Genomic DNA, 13,128 nt, shown 5'->3' on the forward strand with positions numbered 1-13,128 from the left:
ATTTTTCTACTTATTTTTCAATTCTACCTTAATGATGTATGAAACTTTTGTATAAACACAGAGATCGAGCTCTATTTGCTGTTCTGTTCTGATTTGTCTGTGTTTTCTGGAACCATTGCCAATCTGTTTAAAATGTTGCACATAAGAAGTAGTTGCTGTTGTTTTCTTCCCCTTGGAAAGTTGTATTCTCCCCTTATGATTATTCTGAATAATAGTCACTAATTTTCTGAGCTCTTTAAAATTTGAGAGTCAGTAAAATAAATGGTATTCAAGTAAAAAGAAATGGAATTATACCCCTAAACCTGCAGGCATTTAATGTACTCACCTCAGAATATAAAGAAATATAGAAATAGACCACATAAAAGCAAAGATGCAGTTAAAGGCAAATACCAAACTGAAAACTTCAGAAATGATGTATTTGGAAAAGAATCTTAGAAACTTTCAGGCCACAGCAGTCACTGAATTGGATTTGAGGCCAGTCACAATTGGAGTCTTGTCCCTAAGGACTCCTGTGCCCTGTATGCAGGTTGGAGTCTAAGAACTATCAGCATGTTCTGGCTTTGGTCCTCGCCACTGAAGAGATCAACAGGAGCCCACATCTTCTACCCAATGTGTCTCTGGGATATGATGTCTTCAGTGTCCTACACAGTAATCGAAGGATGTTACAGACTCCCTTCCTTTGGCTCTCAGGGATGGTTGAGAGCATCCCAAATTACACTTAGGGAAGAGAGAGCAGTTCTGCAGCGGTACTGACAGGGACAATGTGGGCAACTTCTGCCCAAATTGGGACACTGCTGGGACTCTACAAGTTTGCACAGGTGAGCGGGGTGTCATGAGGAGAGAGAGAGCTATTTTTGGCTGATGCCAATCTCTGGTGCTTCGAAGGGTGAGAGGAGGAGACTGGATTTAAGCATCTGTTAAAGTATATAATCTCAAAGGGCAAATACTCAGGAAAGTGGTGGAAAAGCCATATTTTGTTTTTGAAATACAGGAGAGAGAGAGAGAGAGAGAGAGAGAGAGAGAGAGAGAGAGAGAGAAAAGACAGAGTTTTTTCCTGGAACTATTACATTGTTAATTCTTCCCTAGAATGTTCTAAAGGAATGAGGATGACTAGAAAAAGAAATTATTAGTTAAATGAAAGTTGAAAAATAAATGTATCAGTGTAATCTGAAAAAAATAAAATATTTGTGAACATGACGGTTTATCTTTAAATTAAAAAAAATCATACAATATAACCAGTTATTGCCAATGAAAGAATTCTACTGCATTTTGATCATGTAACTTTATTATTGCCAATGAAAGAATTCTATTGCATTTTGATCATGTAACTTTAGTTCAGCTATAAATGTTAATAAAACCAATATGTCCCCCCAAAAAAAAGAAAAATAAAAAGAAATGATTGATTGCTTTTTTTTCCAATGACCAGTTTTTTTTTTCTTACAGTTATTTAAGAAGCATGAATTTCCAAAGTACAGCTTATGGATTACAGTGGCTCCCCCCCCATAACTTCCCTCCCACCTGCAACCCTCCCATCTCCCACTTCCTCTCCCATTCCATTCACATCAAGACTCATTATCAATTGTCTTGATATACAGAAGATCAATTTAGTATATATTAAGTAAAGATTTCAACAGTTTGCACCCACACAGAAACACAAAGTATAAAGTACTGTTTGAGTACTATTTACACCATTAATTCACATTGTACAACACATTAAGGACAGAATCCTACATGGGGAGTAAGTGCACAGTGAATCCTGTTTTTGACTTAACAAATTGACACTCTTGTTTATGGAATCAGTATTCACCCTAGGCTCTTGTCATGAGTTGCCAAGGCTATGGAAGCCTTTTGAGTTTGCTGACTCTGATATTATTTAGACAAGATCATAGTCAAGTGAAAGTTCTCTCCTCCCTTCAGAGAAAGGTACCTTCTTCTTTGATGGCCCATTCTTTCTACTGGGATCTCACTCGCAGAGATTTTTTTTTTTTGCCAGAGTGTCTTGGCTTTCCATGCCTGAAATACTCTCATGGGCTCTTCAGCCAAATATGAATGCCTTAAGGGCTGATTCTGAGGCCAGAGTGCTGTTTAGGACATCTACCATTCTGAGTCAGCTGTGTATCCTGCTTCCCGTGTTGCATGGTTCTCTCCTTTTTAAATCTAACAGTTAGTATTTGCAGACACTAGTCCTGTTTATGTGATTCCTTTGACTCTTAATCCTATCATTATGATGATTTGTGAACTGAAACTGATCACTTGAACTAGTGAGATGGCATTGGTACATGCCACCTTGATGGGATTGTATTGGAATCCCCTGGCACATTTCTAACTTCACCATTTGGGGCAAGTCTGATTGAGCATGCCCCAAATTGTACATCTCCTCCCTCTCTTATTCTGACTCTTATATTTAACAGGGATCACGTTTCAGTTAAATTTAAACACCTAAGAATAATTGTTAATTAAAGAGTTATGACCAGCTTTTTAAAAAGACTTATTTATTTGCAAGTCAGAGTTAAACAGAGAGGGGAGAGACAGGGAATGAGAGAGAGAGAGAGAGAGAGAGAGAGAGAGAGAATTTCTTTCATCCAATGGTTCACTCCCCAATTGGCTGCAATGGCTAGAGCTGCACAGATCTGAAGCTAGGAGCCAGGAGCTTCTTCTGATCTCCTTGGTGAGTGCAGGGGGCCAAGGACATGGGCCATCTTCTGCTGCTATCCTGGGCCATAGCATAAAGCTGGATTGGAAGTGGAGCAATCAAGTCTTGAACCAGCGCCCATATGTGTTGGCACTTCAGGCCAGCGCATTAACCCGCTGCACCACAGCACTAGCCCCCTCTGACCATCTTTTGATTAATGCCTGTCAGAACGGAGATTATGATTTTTGGAAACCCTGTCCCTCATGTTGCTTCATATTTTATTTTCCCTTTAGCTACCTTTCAGCCATTTTGATCCTATTCTGTGTGAAAATGGCAAGTTTCCTTCCCTCTTTCAGATGGCTCCCAAGGAGATGACTCTGGTGCATGGCATGGTGTCTCTGATGCTTCATTTATGTTGGACATGGGTGGGGCTGGCCATCTCAGATGATGAGAAAGGTATGCAACTTCTCTCAGAATTGAGAGTGGAGTTGGCTAAGATCAAGTGTAGGAATGGAGTTTCTGTAGCCTTTTTGAAAATGATCCCTGTTACTGTGTTGCTGTATTACTCAAGAACCTCATTGTATCACTGGCAGATCATGAAATCATCAGCAAATGTTGTTATTATTTTTGGTGACAATGAATCTTTTTTAGGCCTGACCTTTGGAAAGAGGGAACATATAATGATGTGGAAAGTGTGGGTCACCACCTCACAATGGGATATCACCATTTCCTACTTGACTCATTCCATGGGCACTCATTTTCTCACATCACCATGGTGAAATTTCTGGTTTCACAGATTTTATCCGAACAGCCAATCCATCCAGATACCCAGAGGACCCTTTCCTTGCTGACTTCTGGCTGCCATATTTTAATTGCTCAATTTCTAAACTTGACTGTAAAGCTTTGGAGAACTGTCCACCCAGTGCATCCTTGGAATGGTTGCATTGGCACCATTTTGACATGACCATGACAGAAGAGAGTTACAATATATACAATGCTGTGTATGCTGTGGCTCATGCCATACATGAGATGATTCTTCAAGAAGTAGAAATGTCACCAGGAGGAAATGGAAAAGGACTGGTGTTTCCTCCTTGGCAGGTAATGGCTCTGCCATTGGATGTTACATACTGTCACTTGTTGTCAAGATGTTTTAAGCAAACCAGATCATTTATAATCCTTCTCCAAAAGCACTGGGGAATATGACTTGTATGTATTGCCCAGGACATAAATGTAGACTTGGGTCTAAGTGATTTTCAAGAGCATGGAGCCAAGTGGGCAAGCAGAAAGGCATTGTGAATCTGGGCTGATGCTTTGTTTTATATAAGGCCTCAACAGCCTGCCCTTCTACTGCTTTCCATAGGAGAAATCTAGAGGTTTCCTGTGAAGTTCTTTTTAAAATTTTTCAGAGAACAGATTTCAGATATTTCATAGAGTTCTAAAAAGATAACTATACTTCCCTCCCAACAGGAAGAGGATTAGTTCTTTAAGTTCATAAAACATGTTGAATCTTATCATATAATGTAACTAAGCAGCAACTTCAGTCACTGATAACCTCCTTTGCAGACTGATGTTCTGGATACTTCAGTAGGAAAAGGGTGTGGGTTTGACTCAACAGCTGAGATTTGTCTGAGCAGTCAGCCTCCTTACTGTGTAGGTGTGCATGTTTGGGAGTTTTCTGTTGATTCTTACTGATATTTTAGACACATTATGATTAGTTTTCCATGGCCTTTCATTTTGGTTACTCCCTTGTGTGCCTGTAATATGTTGACATCTTCAGCAAGGCATTTCAGATGATAAGAGACTTTCAGTAATTTAGGCTTTGTGTCTGAACCCTGGGATGCCCTTTATCATCAGATGATGCATCTCTTTTAGCTGCACCCTTTTCTGAAGAACCTCCAGCTTAACAATCCTGCTGGTGACACAGTGAATTTCAATCAGGAACACAAATTGAATGGAGAGTATGACATTCTCAACTATTGGAATTTCCCAGATGGTGTAGGAATTAAGGTGAAAGTAGGGAAGTTTTCTCCATATGCTCCACATGGTCAACACCTGTCTTTATATGAAGATTTGATAGAGTGGGCCACAAAAATTGAACAGGTGTGTTGTAACTAATAATAATTCTTTGCACTACTAATAAATAGCCAATCTTTAAAAAAATGACTTATTGGGGCCAGTGCTGTGGCATAGTGGTGAAAGCTGCCATCTGTAGTGCCAGCATTCCATATGGGTGCTGGTTCGTGTCCCAGCTGCTCCACTTCTGATCCAGCTCTCTGTTATGGCCTGGGAAAGCAGTAGAAGATGTCCCAAGTCCTTGGACCCCTGCACCCATGTGCGAGACTGGGAAGATGCTCCTGGCTCCTGGCTTTGGATCGGCATAGCTCCGGCCATTGCGGCCATCTGGGGAGTGAACCAGTGGATGGAAGACCTGTCTCTGCCTCTGCCTCTCTCTAACTCTGCCTTTCAAATAAATAAATAAGATTAGTAAATAAAATAATAAGATATTTTTTAAATATCTTTTAAAAAGATTTATTTATTTGAGAAGCAGAGTTAGAGATAGAAAGAGGGAGAGACAGATGGAGGTCTTCCATCCACTGGTTCGCTTCCCAAATGGCCACAATGGCCAGAGCTGGGTCTATTTGAAGGCAAGAACCAGGAGGTTCTTCCAGGTTTCCCACATAGGTTCAGGGGCCCAAGGACTTGGGCCAACTTCCACTGCTTTCCCAGGCCATTATCAAGGAGCTGAATTGGAAGAGGAGTAGCAGGATGTGAACTGGCACCCATATTGGATGCTGATGCTGCAGGTGGAGGCTTAACCTACTATGCTACATCACTAGCCCCAAATGATTAATCATGTTGTGGAGGTTTCTGTTTACTCATAGCACAGTAAATGGCTATTTATGCCATTTAACAACTCACCTTCCCAACTAAGAGATTTTTCTTACTGTATTTCTGTTGGATGTGAAGAGAACACAGCTGTTCAATAATATTTCTCAGTTCTCATACATTTCACAGCATACAATAAACATGGCATTCAGTCCATAAAATTGGATGTAGATGTATGTGCAAGTTAAGTTTATTTTGATTTCAGTATTGTAAAACACCCTAGTTGGTAGAAGAATGGGTGGTACTCTCAGTACTGACCAACACATATCTGATTGTCCTCAGCCTCCCCAGTCCATATGCAGTGTGAGTTGTAGCCCTGGATCCAGGAAGACTCCTCAAGAGGGAATGGATGCCTGTTGTTTTGACTGTACTCCATGCCAAGAGAATGAGATTTCCAATCAGACAGGTAAGTGTACCTATTTGGAGAAATTCCTCATTTCTCCTTTATTCTCCCCCATCCATCCAAGGAAGTGGAAAGGCCCTACAGGAGCACTGCAGAGAAAAGGATCTCCACTTTTAAGTTAATAAGGAAATTATTATTATAAATATTTACCCTATTATGTTAGTCTGCATCGGCCTTGAACGAGACAGGCAGATATAAACCAATCTCCTATCTTCTGGTCCAGTTCCAAAATGTCTGCAGTGGCCAGGGCTGGACCTTTCCTGGAATCAGGAGCTGAGAACTGAATCCAGAGCTCTCATGTGTGTGTTAGGAACCCTACCACTTCAGTCTTCACCCCTGCCTTCCAGGGTCCTCAATGACAGGAAACTGGAACAGGAGCCATATCTGGGAATCAAACCCGGTTACTTAAATGTGGGACATGTGTGCCTTCACCAGTAGTTTAAACATTCACTCAGTGACATATGTGTTTTCAGGCATTATTTTACACTTACAGCAGACATTAGTGTCTTTATAAAACTCCTCTTGACCACCACTCAGTCTCCTAATTCCATCTTCATCATGGAGTGAACACAGGTATCATATGTATCTACTTTTCATTTTCTGTGAAATGACGTTTAGATCACATTGAAGACATAAATACTACAAGTCCTTATTTTCCCAGGACCTGGCACTGTTTTTCAGTGGAGAAGGTGTTTATAAATGTTGTGCTTGATTTACTGGTATGTATTACTGCTCTGTAAAACATGTTTATGATATACCATATTCCAAGTGAGGAGATTGTATTTCATGCTCTTCTCTAGTTCGCAGGTAAGAAAAAAAAATAGAGATATGCATTCATAGTAGTAGTATTGACTGCAATGAAAGTATGCACAACAGATTTGTCTATAGGGTGTATTACGTGGTGTGGTGGTTTCTGCATTTTTTGAGGTGATGTTGTGGATCTCATCCCATAGATGTTAGTATTAATATTATGAATTAAATGGGGAGTAAATTCTCGGTAGAAATATTAGAAGTGGCTGAATTTGGAGAATTACCAGTTCACACAACATGCAGAGAACCTAAGAAAAAGGCTTAATTGGTAAAACACAGAGAATATGTGCATGAGGTTGGGAGATGATACGGGAAATGGACTGAATATTTATATATTGGATTTTCCATAATTATCACTTTGGAATGCTTCAGAATTATGGAATTTAATGGTGTTATACTGAAATAATTTCTTTTTAAAGTTGAAAATCCATCTGTTACACCCAACCTAAACATCATAGCTTAGCCTACCCTTCCTTACACATGCTTGGAACATGAAGTCACTTATATAGAGTGGGGATTTTCTAAGATTGATTTTGTGATTGGTGTGTTGTTTAATATTACAATGATGTAGCATTAACTCAGTTTATTAGAAATGTAGGATATTGCTGTTATGGTCTGCATATCACTGATAAGGTAAATGCACTTTGTGTGTACACATTGGGCATAAGTTCATATGTGTTCCATATGCAATGATGGAGAGCGCATCATCCACCAGCTTGAATTCCAGTAGCCTTGTAAATTATAAATACACTGCTAAACTACCCATGGGTTATAGAATGAACAAGATAGCTGTATATTTCCATTTAGAAACACTGTTTATTAAATCTGGTGTCCAGTTAGAGTGAAATTTATAATTCCAAAGAAATTTATAATTCTAGATTTTATATATTTATGTATAATGTATATTAAAAGCTGAACTTATCATTTCTAAGAACTTATCGAGTGCCAGAAAAAGAACACTAAATTAAACACAAAAGAGAACATAAGAAATGATAAATATAGAAAAATAAAATCCAAACATAAACAGGATAAGCAATTTGATTCTTGTATAAAACAAATAAAGTTGATTAAGAAGAAGCAGGGGCCAGTGCCATAACTCAATAGGCTAATCCTCCACTTTGCTGCGCCGGGAAACCTGGTTCTAGTCCCGGTCGGGGCGCCGGTTTCTGTCCCCGTTGCCCCTCTTCCAGGCCAGCTCTCTGTTGTGGCCCGGAAGTGCAGTGGAGGATGGCCCAAGTCCTTGGGTCCTGCACCCCATGGGAGACCAGGATAAGTATCTGGCTCCTGCCTTTGGATCAGCACGTTGAACCGTCTGCAGTGCGGCGGCCGCGGCGGCCATTGGAGGGTGAACCAATGGCAAAGGAAGACCTTTCTTTCTCTCTCTCTCTCTCTCTCTCTCACTGTCCACTCTGCCTGTCAAAAAAAGAAAAAGAAAAAGAAGAGGAAGAAGAGGAAGAAGAAGAAGAAGAAGAAGAAGAAGAAGAAGAAGAAGAAGAAGAAGAAGGAGAAGAAACAATGCAGGAAATAAGAGATACTAAGACTGAAAGTAGGTCATCTATATAGATCTCCCAAAAAAGTTAACATAGTGAAAATATATTATAAATGATTCTTGTTAATACTTTGGAAACCTCAGGTGTAGTTCACAAATTCTCATGTCAGTAGGATTTGTCAGAGCCATCCTCAAAGCATAAATAACATTAAGTGAAACATTTTTAAAAAGTCCCCATACATTTTTATTATCTCCAACAGCTTCTTTTGAGGGGGATTTATCAAACCTTCATAAAAGAAGGAACAATTATTTACTAAGCTCTGTTCAGAGAAAAGGAAAATTTAGTGAATTCTTTGAAAATGGTCTAACTTTGGCTCCCCAGTATTACAAAGTCATTTCAAAAGAGGAGTTTTTTTTAAATATTTTTATTTACTTATTTGAGAGGTAGAGTTAGAGACAGTGCAAGAGAGAGACAGAGAGAAAGGTCTGCCTTCCATTAATTCACTCCCCAAATGGCTGCAACAGCCGAAATTGCAGTGATCTTGAGCCAGGAGCCAGGTGCTTCTTCCTGATCTCTCACATGGGTGCAGGGGGAACCAAGGAGTCGGGCTATCTTCTACTGCCTTCCCAGGCCATAGCAGAGAGCTGGATTGGAAGAGGAACTGCTGAGACTAGAACTGGTGCCCATATGGGATGCAGGCACCACAGGTGGAGGATTAACCTACTGCACCATGGCGCCACCCCCTAAAAGAGGAAATTTATAGCCATTTTGCTTCTTTTTTTTAAAGATTTATTTATTTATTTGGAAGTCAGAGTTACACAGAGAGAGAAGGAGAGGGAGAGGGGGGATGGAAGAGGGGAGAGGGAGAGGGAAGAGAGGAGAGAGGGTAAGAGGAGGGGAGAGGAGGGGAGGGAGAGGGGGGAGGGGAGAGGGGAGAAGGAAAGTGAGAGGTGTTCCATCTGCAGTTCACTCCCCAGTTGGCCACAATGGCTGGAGCTCTGCTGATCCAAAGCCAAGAGCCAGGAGCTTCTTCTGGGTCTCCCACATGGATGCAGGGGCCCAAGGACTTGCCCATCTTATACTGCTTTCCCAGACCACAGCAGAGAGCTGGATTGGAAGTGGATCAATGGGAACTAGAACTGGCACCAAAATGGGATGCCAGTAATGCAGGTAGTGGCTTTACCTGCTACATCACAGTGCTGGTTGCTTTGCACAATGTAAAACAATACACTATTACCTCAAAGGAAGAAATAAAAATCCCAATGATGGCAAAAAATAATAAAATCAATATCCATGCATGTTATAGAAATAACAGAAAGCAATTCTTCCCAAATTATGAGTAGGCCAGAATTTTCTTCATAAAGAGTATTTGCATAATCACACCATAGTTTTGAGGCAGTGTTGGAACAATAAAATAAGAACATTCAACCTAACGACATCTGATTACGTATTATGCTGCATATCCTGTCTAGTGAATATTTTCAAAAGAGAAAAAAATTGGAAAAGAAGAAATAAAAATCATGTTCAGATTATATTTTGTACAAATATAAAATCTACATAAATAAGCTTAGTAATTGACTAATTCAGTGACTGGATATAAGGATAACATCCCAAAACTTACTGTATTTTTATATACTGGCCATAAAGCATTTGAAATTGAAAAATTTGGGCATTTATAACATCTTACAAGTAAAAATAGCTAGAAATAAAGGTAAGAGTCTTGACCATAAATTTACAGAACATAATTGAGAAAAATAAAAGACTAACATAGGCGGACACAGTATGCTCATAGTTAGAGAGGCTCAATATTGGAAAGATTTGGGGACTACCAAAGATGAGCTCCTGATTCAATGATTTGCAATCTACATTGCAAGATATTCTCATTATAACTCATTCCAGGATGCGAGGACATACTCCACCTGGTATCAGCTACTAATAGTCATCTCTGTCCTTGATACTCTGTTTTTATTTACTTTTTAAAGATTTATTTATTTGCAAGTCAGAGTTACACAGAGAGAGGAGAGGCAGAGAGAGAGAGAGAGAGGTCTGCCATTTGATGGTTCACTCCCCAATTGGCCACAATGGCTAGAGCTGTGCTGATCCAAAGCCAAGAGCCAGGAGCTTCTTCTGGGTCTCCCACGTGGGGGCAAGGGCCCAAGGACTTGGGCCATCTTCTGCTTACTCAGGCTGTAGCAGAGAGCTGGATTGGAAGTGGAGCAGCTGGGTTTTGAACCGGTGCCCCTATGGAATGTCAGCACTTCAGGCCAGGGCATTAACCCGCTGCACCACAGCACTGGCTGTCCTTGATATTCTGTAAATTGTCATATTCCTGATGGTTTCTCAATCAGGGGCTTCAGTATTGCAAAAATGAATCCAAGAGATTGCTTTTAGAGACATAAGTAAATGAGATAGGTAGGTGTTTCAAATTTTGAAACTTTGCCTTGAAGTAGATGGTACATTGCAGGGTCTTCTTCAGTGGTGTCCTAAGTCACAGGTTCCAGCCTCATTGAAGGATTTAGTGCATTTATATGCAAGGATGTGGTATGCTGTGAGGACACAGCAAGAAGGTGCCATCTGTAAGATACCCTACCCTGGACACTGCAGCAGGATCCTTGGTCTTGAATGATTGAGTCTCCAGAAACATGAGAAGTGATTTATGCTGTCATAAATTAACCAGCATAAGATAGGGCATTTGGTGCCAGTGCCATAGCTCACTAGGCTAATCCTCCACCTGTGGCACCAGTACCCTGGGTTCTAGTCCCAGTTTGGGTGCCAGATTCTGTCCTGGTTGCTCCTCTTCCAGTCCAGCTCTCTGCTGTGGCCTGGGAAGGAAGCGGAGAATGGCCCAAGTGCTTGGGCCCTGCACCTGCATGGGAAACCAGGAGGAAGCCCCTGGCCCCTGTCTTTGGATCGGTGCAGCGTGCTGGCTGTAGTGGCCATTTGGCGAGTGAACTAACAGAAGGATGACCTTTCTCTCTGTCTCTCTTTCACTAATTCTGTCAAAAATATAAATAAAAATAGAGGGCATTTGATGATTACAACAAAGTGTCCTGAGACAGTAGGTCTTTTGTTGTTGTTGTGGGAAAAAATAAGATCTCATGAATATAAAGAAGAAATAAATAATAGTGTTGTGTCTTAGCCATAATTTAGATGAGTGATATTAATCAGGAATCATTCCCTATACATTATTCTGATACATGCTTCCCACAGCTTATTCGGTGTGGTTTTGTGGAAGTCAGGGAACATAACACTAAGCACTGCTGAAGCTGGGCTGGTGCATTTTTCCTGTCTTGGCAGATATGGATCAATGTGTGAAGTGTCCAGAGCAGCAGTATGCCAACACAGAGCGAGACCGCTGCCTGCAGAAAGCTGTGGCCTTCCTGGCTTATGATGACCCCTTAGGAATGACCCTGGTCTGCACAGCTCTGTGCTTCTCTGTCCTCACTGCTGTGGTTCTTGGTGTCTTTGTGAAGCACCGAGACACTCCCATAGTCAAGGCCAACAATCGTTGTCTCAGCTACATCCTGCTCATTGCCCTCATCTTCTGCTTCCTCTGTTCCTTACTGTTCATTGGTCGTCCCAGTACAGCCACCTGTGTCCTCCAGCAGACCACGTTTGGAGTGGTGTTCACCATGGCTGTTTCCATGGTCCTGGCCAAAACTATCATTGTGGTTCTGGCCTTCAAGGTCACTGCCCCAGGGAGAAGGATGAGACACTGGCTGATACCAGGGGTACCTAACTCCATTATTCCCATCTGCTCCCTGATCCAACTTGTTCTTGGTGGCATCTGGTTGGGGACCTCTCCTCCCTTTATTGACACAGATGCACACTCTGAGCATGGCCACATCATCCTGGTGTGCAACAAGGGCTCAGTCATTTCCTTCTACTGTGTCCTGGGTTACCTGGGTTCCTTGGCCCTGGCGAGCTTCACTGTGGCTTTCCTAGCCAGGAATCTGCCTGACATGTTCAATGAAGCCAAATTCCTGACATTCAGCATGCTGGTTTTCTGCAGTGTCTGGGTGACCTTCCTGCCTGTCTACCACAGCACTAAAAGGAAGGTCATGGTGGCTGTGGAGGTCTTCTCCATCTTGGCCTCCAGTGCAGGGCTCCTGGGCTGCATCTTTGTCCCCAAGTGCTACATTATTCTCTTCAGACCTGAGAAGAACTCTTTAAAAGGATTAAAGGATACAGTAGATTCCAAGGGAAATAGCTGTTAAAGATTAGTTCATTAGTTCACATATTTAGGATTTCAGACCAAAATTGATAAAACTCTGATTTTGCATTCCAAGTTATAAAGTAATTGATTCAGCTTAACCACCTTATGAACAGCATTCACTTCTCTGTTAAAAAAAAGGTTTGTTTATTATATATATATATATATATATATATATATATATGTATGTTAGTGTGTGTGTATATATATATGTATATATATGTGTATATATATATATATATATATATATATATATATACACTGAAAGGCAGAGGTAGAGAAAGGGGAGAGATAGAGAGACCTTCCCTCCAGTGCTTCACTCCCCATATGACTTCAGTGGCCCAGCCTTGGGTCAGGCCAAAGCTAGGAGCTTCATCTGAGTTTTCATGATGGGTTTCAGGGGCCCAAACATCTTAAGCCAACTATTGCTGCTTTCCCCATGTCTTTGGCAGGGAGCTGGATCAGAAGTGAAGCAACAGGGCCATTAACTGGTGCCTATTTGGGATGCTGGCATTGTAGGTGGCAATTTGCCACCATTCCAGAACACTTACCCCAATTTATCTCTCTTTTTTAAAAATAATGCTGTGTATAATGTTCTCAGTCAGACTTTATGCTCACAAACACAAAGCCCATCTCAGGTAAAGACTCTTACAACTTCATTTCTATTAGTTTCTATATTTTGCTTGTCAACTGG

General features: G+C 41.1%; 1 pseudogene; it reads left to right on the plus strand.

The window, feature by feature from the left end:
* The first annotated feature begins 746 nt into the window (after positions 1 to 746).
* On the plus strand, positions 747 to 12,438 carry LOC127482680 (vomeronasal type-2 receptor 116-like; annotated as a pseudogene).
* The last annotated feature ends 690 nt before the right edge of the window (positions 12,439 to 13,128 follow it).

This window comes from Oryctolagus cuniculus, assembly GCF_964237555.1.
Source record: "Oryctolagus cuniculus chromosome 16 unlocalized genomic scaffold, mOryCun1.1 SUPER_16_unloc_1, whole genome shotgun sequence".
Lineage (NCBI taxonomy): Eukaryota > Metazoa > Chordata > Mammalia > Lagomorpha > Leporidae > Oryctolagus > Oryctolagus cuniculus.